The following is a 15,998-nucleotide window of genomic DNA, read 5'->3' as shown; positions in this document are numbered from 1 at the left end:
CACATCCATAGATTCATTATTATTCTCAATCAAAGTAGACAAAGGCACATCATTAGGATCAGAAGAAACACTTTTATTAGCAAATAATTTCATAAGTTCATCCATCTTTCCACTCAAAACATTAATTTCTTCTATCGCATGCACTTTCTTATTAGTAGATCTTTCAGTGTGCCATTGAGAATAATTAACCATAATATTATCTAGGAGTTTAGTAGCTTCTCCTAATGTTATTTCCATAAAAGTGCCTCTCGCGGCCGAATCTAAAAGATTTCTAGAAGCAAAATTCAATCCGGCATAAATTTTTTGTATAATCATCCACAAATTCAAACCATGTGTAGGGCAATTATGTATCATTAATTTCATCCTCTCCCAAGCTTGTGCAACATGTTCATGATCAAGTTGCTTAAAATTCATAATATCATTTCTAAGAGAGATGATCTTAGCGGGAGGAAAATACTTAGAGATAAAAGCATCTTTGCAGTTATTCCATGAATCAATACTATTTTTAGGCAAAGACGAAAACCAAGCTTTAGCACGATCTCTAAGCGAAAAAGGAAATAGCTTCAATTTAACAATATCGTTATCCACATCTTTCTTCTTTTTCATATCACATAAATCAGCGAAGCTATTCAGATGGGGTAGCGGCATCTTCACTAGGAAGGCCGCCGAATTGATCTTTCATGACAAGATTTAACAAAGCAGCATTGATTTCACAAGATTCGGTATCGGTAATAGGAGCAAACGGAGTGCTAAGGAAATCATTATTGTTGGTATTGGTGAAGTCACACAATTTAGTATTATCTCGAGCCATTGTGACAAGCAAGCAATCCAACACACAAGCAAACAAGAAACATGCAAAAAGAGGAAAATATAGAAAGAGAGGGAGGATGGAGAGAGAGGGCGAATAAAATGGCAAGGGTGAAGTGGGGGAGAGGAAAACGAGAGGCAAATGGCAAATAATGTAATGCGGGAGATAAGGGTTTGTGATGGGTACTTGGTATGTCTTGACTTGCAACGGCGCCACAAGTGACTCGTTGTCGGGAGTCAAATCTTGACTTGTCTTGCGCGAACCTCCCTGACAACGGTGCCAGAAATCCTTCTTGCTACCTCTTGAGCACTGCGTTGGTTTTCCCTTGAAGAGGAAAGGGTTATGCAGCAAAGTAGCATAAGTATTTCCCTTAGTTTTTGAGAACCAAGGTATCAATCCAGTAGGAGGTCGTGCACAAGTCCCTCGCACCTACACAAACAAATAAATCCTCGCAACCAACGCGATAAGGGGTTGTCAATCCCTACACGGTCACTTACGAGAGTGAGATGTGATAGATATGATAGGATAATATTTTTGGTATTTTTATGATAAAGAGAAATAAAAGATGCAACTAAAATAAATGGCAAAGGAAATAACTAAGTATTGGAAGATAAATATGATGTAACATAGACCTCGGGGCCATAGGTATCACTAGTGGCTTCTCTCAAGAGCATAAGTATTTACGGTGGGTGAACAAATTACTGTTGAGCAATTGATAGAATTGAGCATAGTTATGAGAATATCTAGGTATGATCATGTATATAGGCATCACGTCCAAGACAAGTAGACCGACTCCTGCGTGCATCTACTACTATTACTCCACACATCGACCGCTATCCAGCATGCATCTAGAGTATTAAGTTCAAGAGAACAGAGTAACGCTTTAAGAAAGATGACATGATGTAGAGGAATAAACTCATGCAATATGATATAGACCCCATCTTGTTATCCTCAATGGCAACAATACAATACGTGCCTTGCTGCCCCTACTGTCACTGGGAAAGGACACCGCAAGATTGAACCCAAAGCTAAGCACTTCTCCCATTGCAAGAAAGATCAATCTAGTAGGCCAGACCAAACTGATAATTCAAAGAGACTTGCAAAGATAACCAATCATACATAAAAGAATTCAAAGAAGATTCAAATATTGTTCATAGATAAACTTGATCATAAACCCACAATTCATCGGTCTCAACAAACACACCACAAAAGAAGATTACATCGAATAGATCTCCACAAGAGAGGGGGAGAACTTTGTATTGAGATCCAAAAAGAGAGAAGAAGCCATCTAGCTAATAACTATGGACCCGTAGGTCTGAAGTAAACTACTCACACTTCATCGGAGGGGCTATGGTGTTGATGTAGAAGCCCTCCGTGATCGATGCCCCCTCCGGCTGAGCTCCGAAAATGCCCCAAGATGGGATCTCGTGGATACAGAAAGTTACGGCGGTGGAATTAGGGTTTTGGCTTCGTATCTGGTAATTTGGGGGTACGTAGGTATATATAGGAGGAAGGCGTACGTCGGTGGAGCAACAGCGGGCCCACGAGGGTGGAGGGCGCGCCTGGGGGGGGGGGTAGGCACGCCCCCTACCTCGAGCCTTCCTCGTTGATTGCTTGATGTAGGGTCCAAGTCCTCTGGATCATGTTCATTCCAAAAATCACGTTCCCGAAGGTTTCAATCCGTTTGGACTCCGTTTGATATTCTTTTTCCCTGAAACTCTAAAATATGCAAAAAAAACAACAATTCTGGGCTGGGCCTCCGGTTAATAGGTTAGTCCCAAAAATAATATAAAAGTGTATAATAAAGCCCAATAATGTCCAAAACAAAATATAATATAGCATGGAACAATCAAAAATTATAGATACGTTGGAGACGTATCACACACAAGTTCGCCAAGCACAAGAACACCTCAACCTCAGGAGGCTGTTCTTCCCCTTGTACTATTCATCCTCATCCCAAGAGGCAATCCACCACCACCACACTAGAGTAGGGTATTACACCACAACGGTGGCCCGAACCAGTATAAATCTCGTGTCCCTTGTATTGTGAGTTCGTCAAGTTAGTTCGTAAGATCTTAGCTGAGTTAGGACGTGGATCGGTAGGGGGGAAATCTTCGCACACACCCCAGTGTTCGAACCTTAAGGGTTTTGCCAGAACCAGTGATCCGACATTTGGCGCGCCAGGTAGGGGTGCGCCGAAGCTTCCCTCCCGTCACTCCGTGTCATGCCGCTTCATCGTCTCCATGGCGGACGCACGTCGCGCCCGCGCCGAGCGCCGGGCTGCCCTCGCCTCCCGCGTTGCTCAGACGACCCCAGTCGGTGGCCACCCCGTCGCTCTCCGTTGCCTGCCACCAACACCGCCACCGGCCCGGCAGGGAACGAGCAGCAAGCATCCTCGCTGCACCCTTCGGTGCGATAGGACGGCTGCACCGCCACTCCATCACTGACTCCCGCTGGTTTGTCGTCTCATGCTCGTCGCGTTCCCATGGACACACGGGCCGTGCTCCTCATGGCGCACGAGCTCCTGCGCTATCGCCCAGTCGATGACCTCTACGAGGACTGGCTTGACCGCATCGCCGAGCTTGTCCGCGCTGCAGGGGGCTCCCCTACGCCGTCCCACTCTCTACCTCGCCCTTCGCCAGCCACGGGTAACGCAGCTCACAAAGTACCTCCACCACCTCTGTACCAAGACGGCGCCCTAGCGCCAAGGCACGCGGCTCCACGGCGCGACCCACCGTGTCCGGCGCCCGCACGTGAAGAAAGAAGCTATCAAGAAGTCCCTCGACCGCAAGTGAACGCTCTGCCACTCCTCGCACCGCCGCGCCATGATCGTTTGCTGCGGCAAGGCCCCGCGCCGCTTGCCGTAGCAGCACGTGGGCACCAAAACCAAGTTCCACCTCCAAGGCGGGCCTCGGTGACCACGGCCGACTGTCGCGCCTTCACCCTTGAGCTGCGTAGCGTCGCCTGGCCGGGCAAGTTCAAGCAAGATCTGCCTCCTCACTATGACGACACCCCTAACCCCGCTGAGTTCTTACAGCTCTATGAGATGAGCATCGAGGCGGCCAACGGTGACGAGGAAGTCATGGCGAACTAGTTTCCCATGGCCCTCAAGGATGGCCCCCGCTCCTGGCTCCTGAACCTGCCTCCAGGCTCGATTTCCTCCTGGGATGAGATGCGCAACGACTTCATCGCCAACTTCCAGGGCACTTGCGATCGCCCCCGGTCGCGGGTGACCTGCGCCGCATCAAGCAACAACCAGGAGAGACCCTGCAGAAGTACATCCAGCACTTCAACAGCGCGCGAATCAAGATCCCCAAGGTGACCGACGAGGCCATCATCTCAGCGTTCTCCGACGGTGTCCGCGACGTCAAGATGAAGGAGGAGCTCGCCATCCATGAGGAGCTGTGCACGACCTTGGAGCTATTCAACATCGCGACCAAGTGTGCAAGAGCTGAGGAGGGGCGCCTCTCCCTCCTCGAGCTCCCTGCTGCAGACCCAGAGGAGAAGAAGACCAAGGCCAAGGACGTGAAGCGCAAGGGAGCAGCCGTGCTCGCGGCGGAACCGGACACCAAGCGCGGCAGAGACCAGCCCGAGTCATCCAAGAGCAGCCGACCGTTATGCGCCTTCCATAACCTGCATACCCACAACACCAGCAACTGTCAAGAGCTCAGCACCATTCGAGAAGGACGCTTCGGTCGACGCCCCGAGCGCAGCGACCGGGGTTACGGCCAAGGAGGAGGACGTGGTGGCGGACGCTGGGATGACCGTGGCCCACGCCAGGAGTGGCGCAACCGGCCTCACGAGGACCGCTGGCAGGATCAGCCTCACGAGGGCGCCTAGAGGGACTAGCTTCGTGAGGATCGTCCTCAAGGCAACGCTGGCCTTCGTCCACTACCGCCACCACCCAGAAGGAATGACGACCACCATCAGGACGAGGGGGCTGGGGGCTTCCAGGAGCCACGCGCTATCGCCTGCATCTTGGGCGGAGCTCAAGCCCCAGCCTCGCAGTGTATCTTCAAATAGTTTGCTCATGAAGTGAATGCAATCCTCCCCAAGCTCGAGGCCACACGCCCGCTCAGATGGTCCAGGTGCCCCATCACGTTCAGTTCGGCAGATCGGCTCAAGTGCGCAGCTACTGCATGCGTACTCCCAATGCTTTGTTCACGAGTCATCAGCAACGTGCAAGTCACCAATACCCTCATCGATGGCGTTGCAGGGCTCAATGTCCTGTCCGTCAACACGTTCCACAGCCTCCAAGTGCCATATGACCAGCTTCAGCCTACCAAGCCTTTCTCAGGAGTGACCGACGGCTCTACTACCCCGATCGGGCAGGTCCGCCTCCCCGTTACCTTCGGAGAACGCAACAACTACTGCACGGAACTCATCGACTTCGACGTCGCCTACATCCACCTGCCATTCAATGCCATCCTCGGGTATCCAGCACTGGCCAAGTTCATGGCGGTGACCCATCACGGCTACAATGTTCTCAAGATGCCAGGAAGCGGCGGAATCATCATAGTCCTGTGCGAGGAAAGAGACGCGGTGTGCTCCCTCGAGCGTGCATTCCAAGCTGCAGCAGTCGACGACCCCGACAGCCAGGGCGAGCGCCCTCCCGAGGCCACCCCCAAGAATAAGAAGCAGTTGCGCCACGCAGGGCCTCAGGCAAGCGGCGCCTTGTCAGGATCAGCACCCGTGCCTAGGGCACCTCCCTCCATCGCATAGGAAAGCGCACCCAGCGCCCCTCTCGGGCAGGGCTCGGGGGCTCTCTTCTGGAGGGCCTTGGACTTTTCCAACATCATGAGGGAGGCGCTTGGGCACCACTTGGAGGCGTGCTTCGCGACACGTTTCCCTCAGGAGAACACAGGGCAATGAGTGCCCACCGTTCAGGAGTTCATCACCAAGACCACTCAGGAACTGCAAGACGCAAGGGCCATGCGCGGCGGCCGCCGCTCACCAGGCGCAGCTCCCCATCTAGGCGAGGATGCCGGGTTGCACGTCTGCATTGACGTCCCAAGGCTCAACCGGGCCGCCTCTCAAGAGCTTTTCTGGCCTACGTTCGCATGCCTTTTGGCCTGCCGAGCATGGCAACTGCCTGTTAGCGCAACCTGCAGAGCATCTTGGCGGCTCAGGAGTCCAGGCACCACGCTGTGTTGACGGAGATGAAGACGACCCTCAAGGAACACCCTGGACCCCCAAAGCCTCCCGAGGCTCAGGGCCCCGGTGGCTCATGAGGAGTAGCCCCTTCGCCGCATACCTTTAGCTGCCCCAACTCTCCTTCATCAACAGAACCAGGTGACATTTTCCAAGTTCATTCAGCTGGGAGCTCCCCCATGGCTGCATCATTCCCAGGCCGCATGGGTCCGTCCCTGTGGAATGTATCTTTCCTTTTATGTCTTTAGCTTACCTTGTTGGGGGTGCCCCTTAGGCTGCATCATCCCCAAGCCGCTCGGGCTAGACCCAGTGGCGCGTATCGTTATGCATTTACCTGAGCTAGGTTGCCTTTCATGCTTAATCTATCTATGACTATCACCTGCTTGGTCGCCACCCACCATGGGAGCCGCGCGCCGGCAGTCTTTCTTCAGGACCCTTCGCGTTGTCTAACCATCTCGCGGGACCAAGACAGCAAACAAGAACCAAGACCAGGTGCAACCCGCCTTGAGGTAGGGCCTCGTGAGTTCCGCGCTGGCTCACGAGTGCCCAGATACACCTCGTATAGCCCTGCCATGCAAGCCACGTGTCAGGGCGGGGTTGTACATGCCCCGGGGGCTCTCCGCAGTAGGGAGTACCCTCTCACGCACCAGAAGCGAATCATCAACAACCACGGCAACCGGTGCCCTTCCTCGCGCTAACTTGCAGGACCCCCTGAGGGCCACAACAGGCGATACCGCGGACTCTCCCTCTTCTCTCATGCGATTCGCTTGCGCGTTAAAAGGGGGGCTCCTGAGCATCGCGCCTCAGGAGATCTTACTAGCTCTCTAGCCCTCACCCCCTGGCCTTGACCATGGCAGGCGACCTGGCATACCAGTGACGGCTGAGCTCGCTCGAGGGTCGGGACCTGAGGACGCAGAGCAGCAAGAAGAACATGGAGGGGAGGGGGAGGCCCGCACGGGCCTGACCTATCTACACTAGGGTGGCCGACGTACGAGCTTGGCACAACTCAAGGAGCCGACCCCGGACAACCAAGATAACTTCTCGCTCTGGATCCACCGGTCACTACGGCACGAGACCCTCGCTCACTCCCTTTGTTGCCCTGCTGTGGCAACGTTTTCTTCCTTTTCCATCCTAAGGCAGCTGCTTGTGTGCTAAAGGGGACCTCTTGAGCATCGCACCTCAGGAGCTCTTACTGGACCTCGGGCCGCTCACCTCCTGGCCTTGACCACAACACGCGACCTGGCATACCAGCGACGGCTGCAGCCTGCCTGCGGACCGGGACCTGTCAGCGTAGAGCACCAAGTTGCCATAGGATTGGAAAGGGGAGGCCAAGCCTCGGCAGGATATGCACACGCAAATCTTCATAATGAGGGCAATGTTGACAAAAGGCATTACAGACGCTTTACATGTCCCCACGGGGTTCATTTCTTGATTCCTCACAGGGAACAAAAGGGAAGGAATTCCTAGGAGTTCTATCTACACGCACCAGATGTCACTAACGCCATCATCAACAGTGGGCCACGTGAGGCCGGCGCCAATCCCATCCAGATCAGCGGCGATGGCGGCTGGACGCCGCAGCCCTGCTCCGGGCTCGGCGGGAGCTCGGGGGCACGTAGCTGTTGTCGCTCGTCTCTGGAGATCCCACGAGCTCAGGAGAGTTGCTGGACCACCAGGAGTCACCGATGTCGCTGGAGGAGCTGCCGGCGAGGCCTGCGGTGGGCCCAGTGCCCGCCGCAGCATCGTCCTGGTGACCTTCTTCAGGAAAGCACTCCAGGCGGCGGCCTTCCTCGTCGAAGACCTTGAAGAACAGCATGGAGGCGCCGTCGTACTCGAAGTGGATCGCGAGGGCGCCCTCCGCACGGCAGACTCGGGCAATCTCGCCCCAGCCTCGGGTCATGAAGATCTTCCCGGAGTCAACAACACCAATCTCCGCTCCAGTCGTCGGGGAGTCGTAGTCGGCGTGTTGCAGCCAAAGCTCCCGAAGGCCCCTCGGCGGCATCTCGGCGGTGAAGAACTGCGGGAGGAAAATCCAAGTGCTCGGAGGCATCGCCGCCCACAGCATGAACTCGCGCGAGGAGTACGCAGTGTGGACCCCTGGGGCGATGGCATGCGCCTCCGCGGCACGACGACCACGGCCCTGGCGTGGGCGGCGCCGCTCACCGCTCCTCCCTCCGGAATCGTCGGCGTGAGCATACAAGGGAAACGGGTACCCAGGAGGCGGCCTTTCGTACCAAGGTCGCGACACCACCGGCCTCATGACCATCTCACTGCGATGAGACCTCGTCTTCTTCGGCGGGAGCAACTTGGGCTCATCGAGGGGAGCCTTGCCCTTCTCTGTGGCCGAGAACCTCCGGATCGGCACCATGTCTGCACAAGCAAGGAGTGGAGCTAGGAAGGAGAAGAAGCGGGAGAGGCAGAGGAAGGATGGGCGACGGGGGCTCCGCCCCCTCCCATTTATACCAAGAGAAGGCCAACCAGCAGCCCCCATGATCGCAGGTAATGATGGTTTCCCTTGCATGTCGTAGGGACTTGTCAAGTCGGGCAGTTGCCGAGGCAGCGTGGGGAAGCAGAGAAGCCCATGTCCAATCAACCGCCACGCGTCGACCGAGGCTGCAGGCTATTGGGGCCTGCGGTGCTCCACACTTGACCTTTGGCTTCGCCTCGAAGCCAAGCCCGAGCGCACCTTGGGCCCGGGGGCTACTGTCGGCGTTCTGGTAATGGGGGTCCCCAGACTTGCTTGTGTGCGGCCCACGGCGTGGCTTTGCTAGTAGGCATGTACGGCCCATCTTCATCAACAAGGCATTCAAGACCTTCGCAAGGGGCCAAGCCTCGCGAGGCGGACGACGCAAGACCTCCTTAGGAGCAGCCTCACCAGGATGGCTCGCGAGGGGTGGAGAGATGAAGGCACGGCAAACCTCACGAGGTTCTCGTGACGTGAGCCATGACGATCGAGGCCAGGCGGGCGCCAGCGTGCACAACGTCCTTGTTTCCTCTTTGGTGCTAAGGGGGCAAGTGCACGCGCGGAGTACCGAGGCTTCAAGCAAAGGTCTCCATATTGGTGCAACGAGACCAAGACCAGAAGGACGGCAAGACGGAGGTCACCATGGAGCCCAAGGCTGTGTCACCACTAGAGCCTTTTGCAGGTGAAGACCACTTTTGTCAGGATAAGATGTACTAGCTGTCCCCTTTCAAAATGGTCGTTGTTGGCTCCCTTCCCGCTCAATATTTGGGGAGAGGATCAGGGCCTCTATAAATAGGACTAGCCACCACCGTAGAGGGAGAGATATCATCTTGGACCGGATCCACCCCACCAAGGCCGCACACAAGTTCGCCAAGCATAAGAACACCTCAACCTCAGGAGGCTATTCTTCCCCTTGTACTGTTCATCCTCAGACCAAGAGGCAATCCACCACCACCACACTGGAGTAGGGTATTACACCACAACGGTGGCCCGAACCAGTATAAATCTCGGGTCCCTTGTATTGTGAGTTCGTCAAGTTAGTTCGTAAGATCTTAGCTGAGTTAGGACGTGGATCGGTAGGGGGGGAATCTTCGCGCTCGCCCCAGTGTTCGAACCTTAAGGGTTTTTCCGGAACCCGTGATCCGACAGAGATGACATGTTAGGCAACATTCCACATCAAAAATTCTGTTTTTATCATTTACCTACTTGAAGACGAGCAGGAATTAAGCTTGGGGATGCTGATACGTCTCCAATGTATCTATAATTTTTTATTGTTCCATGTTGTTATATTATCATTCTTGGATGTTTTATAATTATTTTATAGTCATTTTATATCATTTTTGGGGACTAACCTATTGACATAGTACCAAGTGTCAGTTGCTTTTTTTGCATGTTTTTTACATAACAGGAAATCAATATCAAACAGAGTCCAAACACCGTGAAACTTTTTGTGGATTTTTTATGGACCAGAAGACCACCAATGGGCCAGAGCAGCACCTGGGGGGTGCCCCGAGGGGGGCACAACCCACCAGGGCGCGCCTGGGGGCCCAGGCGCACCCAGGTGGGTTGTGCCCACCTCGATGGCCTCCTACACCTCCTCTTTACCCTATAAATTCCCAAATATTCCAAAAACCCTCGGGGTTAACCTAGATCAGAAGTTCCACCACCGCAAGGATCTGTAGCCACCGAAAACCAATCTAGACCCCATTCTGGCACCCTATCGGAGGGGGCAATCATCTCCGGTGGCCATCTTCATCATCCCGGCGGCCACCACGATGAGGAGGGAGTAGTCCACCCTCGGGGCTGAGGATTTGTACTAGTAGCTATGTGTTTAGTCTCTCTCTCTCTCTCTCTCATGTTCTTGAGATATCACGATCTTGATGTATCGCGGGCTTTGTTAATATGGTCGGATCATATGGTGTTTTCCCCTCTCCATGTTGGGATGAATTGACTTTTCCCTTTGAGATTTCATTTTATCGGATTGAATACTTTTATAGATTTGAGAACACTTGATGTATGTCTTGGATATGAATACTCATGGTGACAATGGGGTATCATAATGATTCACTTGATATATGTTTTGGCACTCAACTTGCGGATTCCCGAGGTGACATTGGGGTAATCTATGCATAGGGGTTGATGCACGTTCTTGTCTTTGTTTCTCGGTTGAATTATTGGGGCACTCTTTGAGATTCATTGTGTTGGATTGAATATTATGAATCTGAATTTGGTGTTATTTTAGTACAAACTCTTGGTCAGATTGATCGGAAAGAATAGCTTCGTGTTATTTTAGTACGAACTCTAGGATAGATTGATCGGAAAGAATAGCTTTGAGGTGGTTTCGTAACCTACAAACAATTCCGTCTTATGTTCTCCACTAGATAGGAACTTTGGAGTGATTCTTCGTTGCACGTTGAGGGATGGTTATATGATCCAATTATATTAGCATTGTTGAGAGATTGCACTAGCGAAAGTACGGACCCTAGGCCTCATTTTCAAGCATTGCAATACCATTTTTGTGCCCGTTTACTATTTGCTGCCTTGCTGATTTTATTTATTAAGATTATAAAAATATATTTCTACATCAATATTACACTTTTACCACCATCTCTTCACCGATCTAGTGCACCTATACAATTTTCCATTGTATTGGGTGTGTTGGTGACACAAGAGATTTCTTGTATTTGGTTGCAGGGTTGTTTGAGAGAGACCATCTTCATCCTACACCTCACACGGATTGATAAACCTTAGGTCATCCACTTGAGGGAAAATTGCTATTGTCCTGCAAAACTCTGCACTTGGAGGCCCAACACGAGTCTACAAGAATAAAGTTGCGTAGTAGACATCAAGGACAAGCGAGGTCTAAGCTTGGGGGAGCTGACACGTCCATTTTGCATCATGCTTTTATATTGATATTTATTGCATTATGGGCTGTTATTACACGTTATATCACAATACGTATGCCTTTTCTCTCTTATTTTATAAGGTTTACATGAAGAGGGAGAATGCCGGCAGCTGGAATTCCGGACTAGAAAAGGAGCAAATATTAGAGACCTATTCTGCACAACTCCAAAAGTCCTGAAACTTCATAGAGCTTATTTTTGGAATATATAAAAAATATTGGGTGAAGAAAGTACCAGAGGGGGGCCACCAGCTAGCCACAAGGGTGGAGGGCGCGCCCCCCGACCTTGTGGGCCCCCCCGGCAGGCCTCCAATGCCCATCTTTGTCTATATGGTGTGTTTTGACATGGAAAAAATCATAAGGAAGCTTTATGGATGAAGCGCTGCCGTCTCGAGGCGGAACCTAGGCAGAACCAATCTAGAGCTCCGACGGAGCTGTTCTGCCGGGGAAACTTCCCTCCGGGAGGGGGAAATCATCGCCATCATCATCACCATCGACCCTCTCATCGAGAGGGGGTCAATCTCCATCAACATCTTCACCAGCACTATCTCCTCTCAAACCCTATTTCATCTCTTGTATTCGATCTTGGTCCCAAAACCTTAGATTGGTAGCCATGGGTTGCTAGTAGTGTTGATTACTGCTTGTAGCTGATGCTAGTTGGTTTATCTGGTGGAACATTATATTTTCAGATCCTTAATGATAATTAATACTCCTTTGATCTTGATCATAAATATTTTTTGTGAGCATTTAAGTTTGTTCCTGAGGACATGGGAGAAGTCTTGTTATAAGTAATCATGTGAATTTGGTATTCGTTCGATATTTTGACGAGATGTATGTTGTCACTCCTGTAGTGGTGTTATGTGAATGTCGACTACATGACACTTCACCATTATTTGGGCCTAGGGAAAGGCATTGGGAAGTAATAAGTAGATGATGGGTTGCTAGAGTGACAGAAACTTAAACCCTTGTTTATGTGTTGCTTCGTAAGGGGCTGATTTGGATCCATATGTTTCATGCTATGGTTAGGTTTACCTTAATACTTCTTCCGTAGTTGTGGATGCTTGCGAGAGGGGTTAATCATAAGTGGGAAACTTGTCCAAGGAAGGGCAACACCCAAGCACCGGTCCACCCACATATCAAATTATCAAAGTAACGAACGCAAATCATATGAGCATGATGAAAACTAGCTTGACAGTAATTCCCATGTGTCCTCGGGAGCGCTTTCCTTTATATAAGAGTTCGTCCAGGCTTTTCCTTTGCTACAAAAAGGATTGGGCCACCTTAATGTACCTTAGTTACTTTATTTACTTGTTACCCGTTACGATTTATCTTATCAAAAAACTACCTGTGAAGGATACCTTGCTGAAACCAACTTGTTATTTCCTTCTGCTCCTTGTTGGGTTCGACACTCTTATTTATCTAAAGGACTACGATAGATCCCCTATACTTGTGGGTCATCACCTGGCGGCGATAACAGGCGTCGAGCTAAGTGGTTGTCGTGGAGACAAGCGGTGCCATGCAGAGTCACGGAGGAGCTTGTGCAGGTGTGAATGGGGACCGGAGGGAGTGGCGGGTGGGGTGAGGGTTTTTGTGATGTGGGGATGGTGAAGGTTTTCTTTTTTCTTTTTTGAATTGGGCGGTGAGGGTTTTCTGTCCCACAAAGATTTTCAGTGGCAAAGGTTTGCTAGAGCCAACCGTGTGTGATTGACGTAACAGGGAAAATGAAAGTCATTGCACATGGCTCCAATTTTGGGAACCGTGTGTGAGGGACGTACTACTTCCATCCTGGTTTATTGGTCCCCTTTGTAATTTGTGCCAAATTTTTACCAAAGATTTAACTAACAAATGTTTATGCATGTCACAAAAAATTATATCATTGAAAACTATGTTCAAATACGCATCCAACGATATAACTTTTGATGACCTGCACTAAAATTTTGTCAATTAAATCTATGGTCAAAATTTAACACAAATTACAAAGGGGACCAATAAACTAGAACGGGGGTAGATTCCATCAAGCTAACTGATTGCATCCATATCCCACATTTAGACATAAGTAAACATAGATTAAACATACTCAGACATAGATAATAAGTGTACACAAGCATAGTTCAACCATAAGTACATAGTTGAACCGTCATTAAGCATAGTCAAGCGCATTTATGATTAAGACACTACATAGCCACACATAGTTCAATCCCCCATCTCATCTCATCTGCCGGCACGATCCGGAAGCTTCTCCAAGTACTCGGCGTACGCAGCGTGCGCCACCCTGCGAGAATACTTCTGCTTGAAGGAGCCAACGGCTCGTCCTCTTGCATGCACCAGAACACTTTGATACGCGTGATAAAGATTTTGGTTGCAAAATGGGTATCGATAGCCCTAGTTCCAGGTCCTAATACGCCTGTTATGCATTCCCACATAAAGCTCCCTGAGGATATTGTCGTGGAATTGTCACAACAGATGTCCTAGTGTGAGGACTTAGTCGTGAGGCCAACACATCTTTGTAGTAGCTTGAGAGGGGTTGAGCGGAATCGAGAGACGCAACATAAGACAAGGATTTAGACAGCTTTGGGCCCCGGGAAACATCATCCGGTAATAGCGCTACATGCTGTTTGTGGCTAGATCTCATTATGCCCATGAGAGAGTCGCCGCATAAGCCGGCTCCCCTTTAGTTGTGTCTAGCCCTAGAGATTGTTTCTTGTCCCTTCTTGGGGCGCCCTTCCCCTCCTTATATATGTTGAAGGGGCGGGTTACATGACTAGTCCTAGTAGCATTAGGATTACCCTATTACGAGTGGAGTCCTAGTCTTGCTTCCTTTGTAGGAGAATATTCTTTATGACTTTCCGTTTAAGCCGGCCTTCTGGGCCTTGGGCCTAGTCTTCTATCTAACCCGCCCGCAGGGTCTCCAATGAATCGTAAACCGCTAGTTCCAAGCGGGTCGCCAATGAGTCGCCAAGCTCCAGTCGGGTCATACATCCGGCGGTTTATACCGCACGGTATATCCCCGACATTAGCCCCTAGTTTAACTTGGATTTATCCATGTTAAACTGATCCTGCAACATAAACACAAGAACAAATTTGACAGATTGTGCTCCGGGTTAAATATTCTTGCAAGCCAACACCTGATCATCTTTAAATCCTTGTCATTTCCTTATTGATACATGCCCATGAACTCATAGCAAATCTCCTTTTAGTAGATATGTTCAAACTTTGTGAATGCAAAAAATCCAGATAGTTCTTTTGAAAAATCCGGGTCAATAGGCCACCTTCAGAGTCAATTTGCTAACATTGGTCACTTGTAGAGAAATATTGTAAGAAATAATCCACTTGAATCGGCTTCCAACGCGCCGGCTTAAAAAATATTGGTCTTGAAATACTCATCTAACTTTCAACCGACTTGAAGATGTAAAACTTGCCAGTTTATCATTACCAAAATTGTCGGGTTATAAAACAGATGATGTCGGGTCATAATTGTTGTTGACATCGGGTCATGTAATTGATCTTCCTGATTTGCTCAAAACTGATAATTTGAAGACGTTCCTCCTTTGTATGCATAATACTTGTAGCCCCCAAGTCTTAAGAAGGAAGCATAGTAATAACTTAAGACTTGCTTCAATATAAATGTTGCAACCTTGAAGAAATCCAGGTTATTCATCTCAATCACTAGTAAAAACTGAATATTCCACATATTTAGCCCCCAAGTGTTGGGTTGTCATGCTTGCATCAACCTGTGACTTGTAATTGTCTTATGCTCACAAAAACTTCAACCGGTGTAGACCCCAAGGGCCGGGTCATTATGGAATAATGAGCATGGACTTTATAAATATGATCATGTATACTTGAACAGTGACATGTAGCCTCCAAGTGCCGGCTCAGTAAGATAATACTGAGCTGGGACTTTATATATACTTAATTTGAAAATAACATCATATGATGTAATCTCCACCATGGGGCTTGAACCCACGTCCATAAGGTTAAGAGCTTTGTACTCTACCAACTGAGTAGTGGATCTTTCAATATAATTGTAACATCCCAAAATTTTAAATTTTGGAATGTTATAATAAATAGATAGATTTGACTGATTGTTTGATTGATTGTCTGAAAGTGAGTGAATTTGAAACTTTTTGAAAGTTAAATGAGAGGGAATAAAAGGACTTTCCCAAACTTTCATATTTGCTTTCTGATCTCCATGAATTCAAATTCTTTTCAAATACAAAACCCTTGAGTGAAGATGATATGACTTCTTCCATTTAAATTAAATGAAAGGGTATTTGAAAATAATTGGATTTCATTTGGAAATATTTCAATTCATAAACTTCATGCAGCTCAATGATTTTCATGAGAGAAGATAAAAGGACTTCTTCAAATTATATGAAATATGAGTTGGGAGTTTCAAAGAATTAAATTCAAAGTTCTTTTGAATTTATTTTTAATTTGGAGTTATTTGAGTTTTATTCAAATTAATTTTCTCCAAAAATAAAATATATGGAAATTAGGGTAACATGATTCCCTACAACAGAAAATTGGAGAGAAATAAATTTGAAATCATTTTGATATTTCTAAAATGATTTTTTTTTGGATTTTATTAGACCAGTAGCACTCTTTGAATTATCTGAATTTGTGTGAATTCTATTTAATGCTAGGAAAATGTTCACCTTGTAGAAAATCTTTTT

Source organism: Triticum dicoccoides, chromosome 7A (assembly GCF_002162155.2).
Source record: "Triticum dicoccoides isolate Atlit2015 ecotype Zavitan chromosome 7A, WEW_v2.0, whole genome shotgun sequence".
NCBI lineage: Eukaryota > Viridiplantae > Streptophyta > Magnoliopsida > Poales > Poaceae > Triticum > Triticum dicoccoides.
This window is presented reverse-complemented; position numbering follows the sequence as displayed.